The sequence below is a fragment of the Centroberyx affinis genome, unplaced genomic scaffold (genome assembly GCF_046629955.1).
Source record: "Centroberyx affinis isolate AG114_WGS23_722 - 3 ecotype Tasmania unplaced genomic scaffold, CSIRO-AGI_Caff_v1 ptg000928l_1, whole genome shotgun sequence".
Taxonomy (NCBI): domain Eukaryota; kingdom Metazoa; phylum Chordata; class Actinopteri; order Beryciformes; family Berycidae; genus Centroberyx; species Centroberyx affinis.
Genome location: NW_027279507.1, coordinates 9,865 through 20,696, shown reverse-complemented (window position 1 = coordinate 20,696; position 10,832 = coordinate 9,865).

Genomic DNA, 10,832 nt, shown 5'->3' with positions numbered 1-10,832 from the left:
CTGGGGACCCCGTGGAGCCCCCTCAAGGACCCCTGGTGGTCCCCGAACCCCACGTTGAGAACCACTGCAATAGAGCACCATCTCAAAGCCAAATGTTTTTTTCTTTCAATTTCTTCAATCAGTACAGTATTCTAGGGATTGATTTGAGATTAAACTTGAGATAATGGAATGTTTTTCATGAGTTCTACACTACACACACAAATTTTAGTTTTTATTGTTTTGTATATTGTATATAGAAAAAAACATCACATCTGAAATGGGCCGGTCATAAGACATGGTGGTGTTATTAAGTAGAAAGCTGTCTTTACTGGAGCAATCGACCAATCATTTTATGTTTGGAGCAGGGGGAGTACTGCGAGCCAATCGGAACAGTGGATCTTTCTGGCTGCTGCAAGCATCCTTAAAACAGTTTAGTGGTTGGAGAGACCAGGACTCACAGGTTCAACCCCCACAACAGCCAGTTTGTCTTGTAAGAGTGTCCTTGATCAAGACACCAAACCTCCTACACACCACACACACTCACTCTGGATAAGAGCATCAGCTAAATGTGCATCCACCTGCCTTATACTTAGTCAAATGACCCACTGTCAATCACAGGAACCTTCAACACACTTTAGTGAATAGGATGACGCAGCGATGATGAATATTTTGTTCTCTCTAAATGCCTTTTTGAAAAATAAATGCACAGTTTCCGCACAGTTCCATGGCTCATTTGTGGAAATGCAGTATGTCTGAATATGAGAAGAGGATTGTGGGAATTGTGTGAAACTGAAGATTCATATTTAAATTTTCACAGTATATAACTTTTACTCCTTTTAACTGAAGTGGCATGCAATTTATGTGTTTCCTTAAGTAGATACTGCTCAGTAAAGAAGACGTGATTTGTAGAAAAATATTTTCTCAAGTGCTATAAACCATGATGAACTTTGATAGCAGCCAGGTTTGACTGACCTGACTTTGCCTCTTGAAGTGGTACAAAGATACATAACTGAAACAAGTCATTGTATACAGTACAACAGTGTGAGTTCATGCTTGGCTGATGCTGGGACCACATTACACCATTTCTGTGCAGCTTCTTTTGTGATGCTGAAATGAGGAACTACAGGGGGTGGGGAAAAGAAACATGTCAGCATATGAAAAAGGAATTTAACTTTGAAGTAATTAAATCACAATTACAAAGGCAGCTACACGGGTCCATCATACTCACTAGAATGCCAATTAGCAGTACATGTCAGCTTTAAAAGAGGTCTGACAATCAACACTTTGATACTGTGTTTCAAAGCAGCATGAGGCAACCAAAGCTACGTTCACACTGCAGCCCAAAGTGTCCCATTTTTCCCCTCCCATGTGGCAGAGATCTGATGTTTCTAGTTGTTACTCTTCCCCAGAACTCTTCTGAGGATGGTGTACTTTATTTTGGGCCACAGTTTTACACTTTACTGTAGTCATCATACACCCTCAATTAAGGCACTGGTGTCAGTACTGGAGTCGGTACATGGTCTGGATCATGTACCGACAGCGGCAGCACTCACTGCACATCTCTCAACCCAGAAAACCAAAACAAACATGGCTCCTCACAGTCTAGCCCAGTACGCCCAGTTTTTGTTGTTCATTTGCACATGCAGGTCATTTCAGGATGGAGACTTTCAGACAGATATTGGATATGGTTCATTTAGAACCAGTCGGGGATCTATAAAGAACCATTAGTGGTGAATCACAGAACCACCAAAGAACCATTTGATCATATGCACAGTAGAAGAAGTTGCTGTATCGAATCACAAATTGTTGTTATAACTGTAACAAAGAACCATTTAGATTTACATGTGGGTCTTGCAATGGTAATGCTTTCATATATCATTAGTTTATGGCATTATCTTTCCCTCTCTTTCTTTCTTGTAAACATTGCAGACAGATGAAACCAGACGAGACTGTGAATCCTTTTTTATTTTGTTGCACACTGTGTTGCGTCATTTAGTTTTGTGAGCGATTGATTAGTTAGATAGGCTCGTTCTCTGTGGCGTCCTTCGAGAGGCGCCTTTGTGATGAAGGGCTATAGAAATGAATTTGACTTGACTTTACTTGACTTATCTTCTCTCTAGCTGTGAGACTTCAGGTGCAAAACTAGGCCTGTTCTTTGTTCCCCCAGACTCACTGTCACATATATATAGCTGCTTCAGAAGAGCCTTGGCTCTGGCTGTCTGGCTCTTTGATGGCGGCGGCTTTCACTTGCTCTTTCTATCTCTCTCTCTCTCTCTCTTTCTTTTAGACCTTGTTTTATTTAGGCCGGTACTTACAGACACTGTGGCCCTCTAAATATACAATCTATCTCTCTCTCTCTCTCCTCTCTCTCTCTCACATATATTTGCATGCACACTCATACAAACATACACATGCATGTAATTACACATTGTGTTGCATGCACACACACGCATACACAGCTCTTTCCTCAGCCTCAGTTGACGCAAGGTGTAAAACAAGAGATAATGGTACACTTTCATAAATAATGCAAAAGAAGAGCTGGGTGCCTCTGTATGTGCACGTGTGTGTGTGTGTGTGTGTGTATCTATATGTGCAACAGAGAGACTGCCCTGTCAGCACTAACACTACTCCTCCCCAGTGCCTCCATGACATCTAGCGAAACCCCAAGATACAGGTTTAATCCCCTCTCTCTCCCTCCCTTTCTCTAACAAACAAACATACACACACATGCTGCACGCACACACACACACACACACACATTGCTCAGACACCCTCCATCAGGTTTTAATCTCAGCTGCAGTCCTTTTTACAGTGTGCTCCTCCTTCCCCACCGGCTGAGAGAAAGGGAAAAAATATAGAGGAGACAAATGACTCATTTTATGGTGCAGGAAAATTACCGCCTAAGAGATATTACAAGGTGCATGTATACATTTATTGTAGGAGGGGATGAGATTTAGAGCGCATTTGTGCAAGAGAATAACAAATAATGGGAGGGGGAGAGCAAGTGCATAGGTGTGTGTATGTGGCTGTTTTTGCAATGAGAAAGTATATTGGCTGGATGTCAATACAGTGCACAGCCTTCACCTCAAAGCACAGTTGTTCCGTGTTCTGTATAGATGGGCCGACACACGTGTGCAGTGCGTGTGATTGCACACAAGCCCCGCATGCCTGGAGGACATGCTGGCACTGGAATCGATAGCGAACAGAGTAGGAGGATGAACAAGAGCGCTGAATATCTGCACTCCGTATGAGAAAAGTGCAGTTAAGTAGCGTCTTGGTTCACCGGCTCAGGCCAGGAGGGAAGACATTATGGAAGCAATGTGGGACTTTTTTTTTTTTTTTTTTTTTTGATCAAGCCTTTTCTCAGAGGTGCTTGCTTGCCTGGTCCAACCCAGAAGGAAAGCAGAAATGAAAAAATGCAGTAGTTTAGGTTGCAAGTGTACGTCCAACTCTCCAAGATCCCAAAAGTCATTTTGTTTTGTAAGGACTACTGGCATTGAAACTGTTTCCATTGAATCAATTTGATTTGTTTGATTTGATTGTCAGGGTCTGCAGCTACCACTCGCCAAACACCAGTAAAATGTGTCTTTGGTGGATTAACCTGGTTATATACAGATTTTGCTCTTTATTTTGGTCAGACATTGTCCCTGCTGACCACCGTACACGCTCTCTGACTGAGCCAATCAAATTAAAGCAAAACAATGGCTCTGTATCAAACAGACTCCTGATTGGCTGCCTGTTACGCTGGCTCCACACACAGTCGTAGTGTCTAAACCTCTCTCTATATCTCTTTGAAAAATGTATATTCATTATTTCGGCTGGTAAAAATCATTATTGGCAGGTCATTTTTTTTAGTTTACCGGTCCTTGGCAGTTGAGCCTAAAAGTTAATTTCACACTGTTGACCGTATTGATTTGAGCCTAGAACAATATGATCATCTCTGCAGTACATTCATAAACACTACCAGGCAGAATGCATGTTACTGCAGCGGCGGTGGCTTGTCTTAGTCAGTGCTGTCTTGGTATCATGTTACTAACTCAATGTTGTGATGTACCACTCTTCTGTGATACACATCAGTTCCTGTTGTGTGAGCAAAAAAAATCCTCTAAATCAATGGGGAAATTAAATGCCATATTTTCCTCTGCGGTTTTTCTCATGATTAATTTGACTCTGAAACCACATTGCCCTACCTCAGCAAAAATGAAAGGAGCTCAGATGAACAGGTCTTGACCTCCTAATCTTTCAGTCTTGGAAAAAAAAAACACAATGCGGTACAAGGCTCCTTGTCAAATCATTTATCTCCATGAGTCACACTGAGTTTTCTTTTGCACTAAGTATTATCCGAATGAAAAACAGACTATGAAGAAATCTACCTCTTACGAACCCATTTGAAGTCTTCATTTTTAAGACTGAAGCGGGCGAGTTGGTTTCGATTTCGCGTTTGCTTGTCCTTTCGTTATCCAACACACACTGGACTCAACAAACAACAGAGAGGTTTGAAGTGCCAGGTAGACGGATGTCATGGACCGTACATCTGAATGACAGGAAGGCTGCTTATCATGTTCCTCTTCGTTGGGCTACTGACATCTGTCACCTTCAGTCTTTCTCCCCCTCTCTCTCCCTTTCTCTCTCTCTTTCCGTCTCGCTAATATACACCTCCACACACACACACACACACACACACACACACACACACACACACACACATATATGCACACTGTTCTGCTAGCGCCAAGTCCTCACTTCCAAAGCATCTCTGCCACTTATCTCTCTCATCACTCAAACCGTTCGCCGCAGCACTCCTCCTTCCTCCGCGACGCAGGGGAATGAAAAGACCGAGACGGGGAGAGAAGGGAAAAGGGAAGACGGAGGGGACAATTCATTCATTCGGGAGGACTCATATGTTCTGAAAGGTGCTGCTTTGGCAGCAAAAACTTTCCTCTGACACGTGTCCAATTGATACTTTGAAATGGCTGCCCACTCAGCAGAAGTGATGGGACAATTCCCCCCAGTCTGCGGATTGGGGAAGATGAGAGTCTGACGACGGGGGAGGAGAGAGCGGCGTTATAACTGCTGCTGCCGGGCGGAAAACTCCGGCGGAAAACTTGTCAGCATTCATCCCCTTCCTCCTCGTCATCATCGGCATCATCCTCACTGTCACCATCATCATCATTATTATCACAGCTGCCATCATCATCATCGCTGTCTTCATCGTTATCATCAACGTAAGCCCCATCATCACCCCTACCTCCTTCATCATCATTATCATCATTTAAAGCAATGTCATCTGCAAACAGCGTAATTATCGGCAAAATGCAGGTCAGCGGAATGCACAGTTTGATTGCTAGAGATTGCATGGGAGCGTGATTATGAATCTGAGGTCGGACAAAGCGCTACATCTCAATCCTGATGTTAAACACTGTAGAAACCAACAAATTGCTACCTAGCGAAGGCACAACACCCGGCAAAGTGCTGGCACTGCATCTTCTCCGGCGGTGAGTTTGCAATTCAGTGAGCATTTAATAAAAACAATAAGAGCACCGAGACAGGTACAAGGAGAGGATCACAGGGCGTTTGGAGCGGTGATTGGCCATGTGTAAAATGCCGCACTGCAATATGCTCGCCTCCTCTTTAGATAAAATGGAGTCACACTTGCATGCCCCGTAGTATAGCCTCACTTCTCACAGGAGAGGCAAATGTGCTGACTTTCATTTATTCACACCCACCCACCTACACACACCCACACAAACACACACAGAAACCAACACACCGAACTCAACGGGGAGATTAGGACGGCTCGTTTTCTGTCTCAACTCAAGGGGAAGATTACCAGATTTCCGTGGCAAATTAGCACAAATGAATGGTTCATTATCGGTGTGAAGCATGGTGGCAGTAGGATGCGATCATTATGGCCGTTCTTGGTCGGCTTGATTAATCATGTAATCACTGAGGCAACCTTGTCCTCCACCACATAGAAACATAGTAAAACACAATCTCTGATCTGAATATGATCGTGCTAATAGGACTTCACCTGCTTTCACACCCCTGACACCGCTGTGTTAATGATCGGTTTGTTACTAAAGCACCAAATCACACGCTACCGAACGCTTTGTGTAGCAAAAACCCTGCAGATACTCACACGCTTTTCCTTTTTTACTGCATAGTCCTCTACTGTGTCTTCATTCCAGTGCTTCCTCTCGCCTCGCCTCTCTCTCTCTCATCTCTTCCAGGTGTCTATTTACAACACAAAGACAGAGCGCTTTAATGATGCCTCAAGGTTGTCATCATAATCAGAGAGCGATCCTTTTCATCCAGGGAAGCTGTCACAAAACAAAGCCGCACGACTTACAGTTACAGCGGCGGCGACGCGAACTGGCACCCGAGCCGGAGTGCTTTTTCCCGCACGTTAGGCGGGACAAAGACGCGAACAAAAGCGCTGTCGACAGGATAGATCTTCTTTGCGCGCGCCGTGTTTACACGTGCTCACAACTTTCCCATTGGAGAAAAGCACCCCAGCGAGGCCTAATGATTGTGGCTGATGACAGATTTCGGTGCATTGTGGGAAACAGCACGGAAAGATCAGTGGACCTTGGGAGTAAAAATAGCGACTCTATCCTCTATGCTATTTTGGGCGTATTGTTGTGAGCGCGCGTGTCATCATATTTTTTAAAGACGCTATGCATAATTGAAGCCTTACGAAAGAGTTTGGCGTGCGTGTGTGCGTGCTTTCAAGCGTGTATGTCTGCGTGTGTGTGTGTATACGTGTGCGTGTGTGTGTGTGTATGTAATTACTGGCATCGGCGTAGTGGAGCGTCTCTCATTACAGTGAAGAGGCTTGCAGAGAGGACAAGGTCAAGGCTCAATTTATCATCGTTAGCTACTCGGGGCACAGTGTGTTAGCAGGCATTGTAGCATAAGGGCAGTCACTCAAAATAGTAAACTCTCTCCCAGCGCTGCCTCCCACCCGACGCAACGACAACAACATGGTGACAGCCTCGCTTCGCTGGCTCTCACTGCTGCTTCAAGACGCTGCAACTGAGATTTATTCATTCATTTTGTCTAAAAAAAGCCCAATAATCAGGTTTGAGGAATAATGAAAAACAGAAAAAAAACCTGGATCCACTCTCACCGGCACAAATCAACCGACCTTACCGACAATTCTCTCCCCTCCATCCGCATGAATGACGAGATGCTCTGCGATGGATCCAGCAGTCTACTACCAGGCAACCTGAACCGTCTCCAACGCAGACAAACGTGTCATCTTCCACTCGCGACGGTTCTATCAAACGGAACCCGCGAGTCAAGACGAATACGCGACGATACGCGGTAATTGGAACTAATTGGACAGCACAGGGCGTTCTGATTCGCTGTTTACACCCCGCGTCTCGACACGTCGACAACTTGTCACCTTTGCGTTCGTTCCCGTCCGATATCGGTGCAAACGAGCTCGTTTTTTGGCTCCGGGTTTTCACGAGGACAACGCCGCAAAAAAAAAGAAAAAAAAAGAGCAGGAACAGGAGACGAGACAACACTCTCTGCAAAGTGAATCGAGAATTCTGTTTTCTGTTTTTGCAAGTATTCCAGAAAGTTCCCTAATTAGGCCCATCTAGGTGGTTAATAAATCAGAAGAGAGAGAAAGCGGGAGGCCCGTGTGCGAATTCTCAGATCTCCCATGAATAAATGATGAAAGATGAGACAGACAGAGCAATTATTAGCTTTCTTAAACATCGTTTACACACCAAACAGGGTCTTCATAATGCATGGGGCTGTTTTTAATGGCGCAGATCAAAGGGAATCAAAGCCCCAGCGGTACCACTGTTAAACTGACTGCAATTAAATAAATCATAAACAAAGCACAGTCATGTAACAGTCCAGGGGCCTTTAGAGTTTGTCCCCAATGAAAGACAAGCAAACAGGCAGCGCTATTAACTGAAGTGCGCCGCGCTGACGAAATACAGTGCAGCGCTTTTTCAGGATAACAATGCGAGTTTAGAGAGTTGTAATGATTATGAAAACACATTTGTGATAAAGGAGATCATTAGACAGATTGATCACTGCGGTATGTCTGCGTCATTATGCTTATTGCATCCGGACGTTATCCAGCCTCCAGACAGAGCTGATTTCAATCAGAGGGCGGCATCCATTTTGTGTCAGTCAATCAGACAAGTGGATTGCTTGTATGGCAATCAACTCGCCACCCGCCAGTGAGCGCTGACAGTACTCCGATTACTCTCTCCGCTCATCCGGCGCTAATGCCTCGCCGTTTTACTGTCACTCTCCAAACACCAATTGCAAAAAAGGTGGCAAAGATCAAGCGTGTGTGCTCATGTGCATGCGTGTGTGTGTGTGTGTGTGTGTGTGTGTGTGTGTGTATTGTCTGGCGGTGAATCCGAAGCTTACGGAGACGCTCTCTAAATTCAACACCTTTGACCTGTCATTCAGCGGCAGAGGTGAGGCTGATAACGAAACCAGACACCATCACTAAGCCGTCTTTTCTGCAGTGTGTGTGTGAGTGTGTGTGTGTGTGTGCGATGACAGTTCAGGGATTTAGGGAACAGTCGGTGAGAGACAGAGGAGCCAAGTTGTTAACGTGCGCTTTCATCTGTGCGTGTGTGTGTGTGTGTGTGTGCGTGCGCTCCCATATGTGCGCACATACATGTGTGTGTTGGGCCTCGGATATCAGGACAAGGATTGAGAGTTGATAGGGCTCGAGATTACAACAGAGCTTTCAATTTTCTATTTTCTAAAGAACCCCCCCCCCCCACTCCCCCCACCACTGCACAGCCCTGATTATTTTCCAGTCTGACAATGTGAGCCCAGACTGATAACATATACAGTACTAGCCAGGTCAAACCCGTAGCCGTTACAGTGTAAAGATTTTCCGAAATAGCACAATTCCTCCATTCTGATTAATGGGTTGAATTGTTTCATTTTTACTGGCTGCAGTCAACCAAAAAAAAAAAAAACACCACCAAAAACAGAAAATTATGAAATATGTCGAGGAGCCTTTGAACATTCTGCCTCCAAACATCATTATATTTTACAGCGGACTGTGACAAACGCTGTGTGACTGTGACAAACAAAAGCACACTGGGCTTCAGGGGAGAGCTTGTTGTTGGACTAATGTGGAAAACTGTTAACTTGTGCCGATGGATTGCGCTGCTGTTGCTGCTGCAGAAGGGGGAGAAAAAATGTCTAGTCAGGCTATAATATCACTGCTTAACGTGATGTCAGCCCTGTGCTAGTCATGTGACTGGGTGGAGGTAGCGCACACACACACACACAGGGCGTTGAGGTGTGGGGTTTAGGATTAAGGTTAGAATTAGGGTTTAGGGTAAGGGTTGAGGTTATACTTGTGAGGATTTCCCATTGGCTACGCTCATTCCCTCACCCCTAACACTAACCGTTTCCCTTATTTATAATCCTATAATCCTAATCCTAATTCTAACCTTAAAGGAATACACCAAGTTTTTGGGAGGTTGGCCCGTTGGTCAGTTTATCTGTTATGTGACACCAAAATCATCAATGTGTCCATGGTGGATCATTCACTCCGGGGCTCCATGCTAACACTTTAGCATACACACGTTGAGTGATGGTAGCATTATCGTAAGAAGACTAACCTTTTTATTATTTGGCCAGTAGATTCATACATTTTAATTAACTCAATACGGCTTATGTAGCTAAGTTTTTTTGGAACTATTGACATGAGCAAACACATATTCATCCGCTGTGTTGTGATGTTTAGCTGCACACAGTCTCCCACCACTCACCACATTCCTTCTCTATGGAAACAGGGAAAGTAGTCCCTGGTAGATAAAAACAGTATGTTTTTGCTACAAGTTCATATTTTATTTATTTATTGATTTATTAATTTATATTTATTGATTTTAGTTCTGCATTGAACACCATTGTTCCTGTTAGGTTGTTTGACTCTCTACAGGCACTGGGTGTTAATGCGTTATTGTGTCACTGGATCTTGAACTTTTTATGTAACAGTAAAAAGTAGTGAAAATGGGTAATCATGTCTCGCTGCCTAGGTGTCTAAACACTGGCGCCCCCAAGGGTTGTGTCTTATCTCCTCTACTGTACTCTTTATACACAAACAACTGTAGATCACCCTCCGAGTCAGTTTTGTTGTATAAGTTTGCTGATGACACCTCTGTGGTGGGTCTAATCACCAACGATGATGAATCAGCCTACCGCAGGGAAGTAGTAGAGCTGGTGAGGTGGTGTGAGGCTAACAACCTGATACTTAATATCTCAAAAACTAAAGAGCTAGTTGTTGATTTTAGGAAGAAAGTAGGCCACCATCTTCCTCTCTCCATCAATGGTCAAGTTGTAGAGAGGGTCTCCTCCTTCCGGTTCCTTGGGACCACTATCCACGAATCCCTATCATGGGATCTTAACACCAGTCTCATAGTCAGTAAAGCCCACCAGCGACTCTACTTCCTGCGGCAGTTGAAGCAGTTCGGGGTCAGACAGAAAGCCATGACTCACTTTTATAGATCTGCAGTTGAGAGTGTGCTCACTTTTTCCATTCTTGTCTGGTATGGCCACACAACCACTCAGGACAAGACTAAGCTTGAAAAGGTGATAGGCAGAGCATCTAAAATCATTGGTTGTAGTGTTTCCTCGCTTGCATCACTTTATTCCACCAGAATAATCAGGTAGGCTAAAAATATCACCACAGCTCTCATCCGGCATATTACCTCTTTAATCTCCTCCCATCAGGTAGAAGATACAGGAGCATTAAGTGTAGAACATCTCGCTTCATGGGCAGCACCTCAAAGCCATCAGGCATCTGAACTTGCACTGATTATCTTTAAATGCACTTAACCTAGCACTTTAACGCA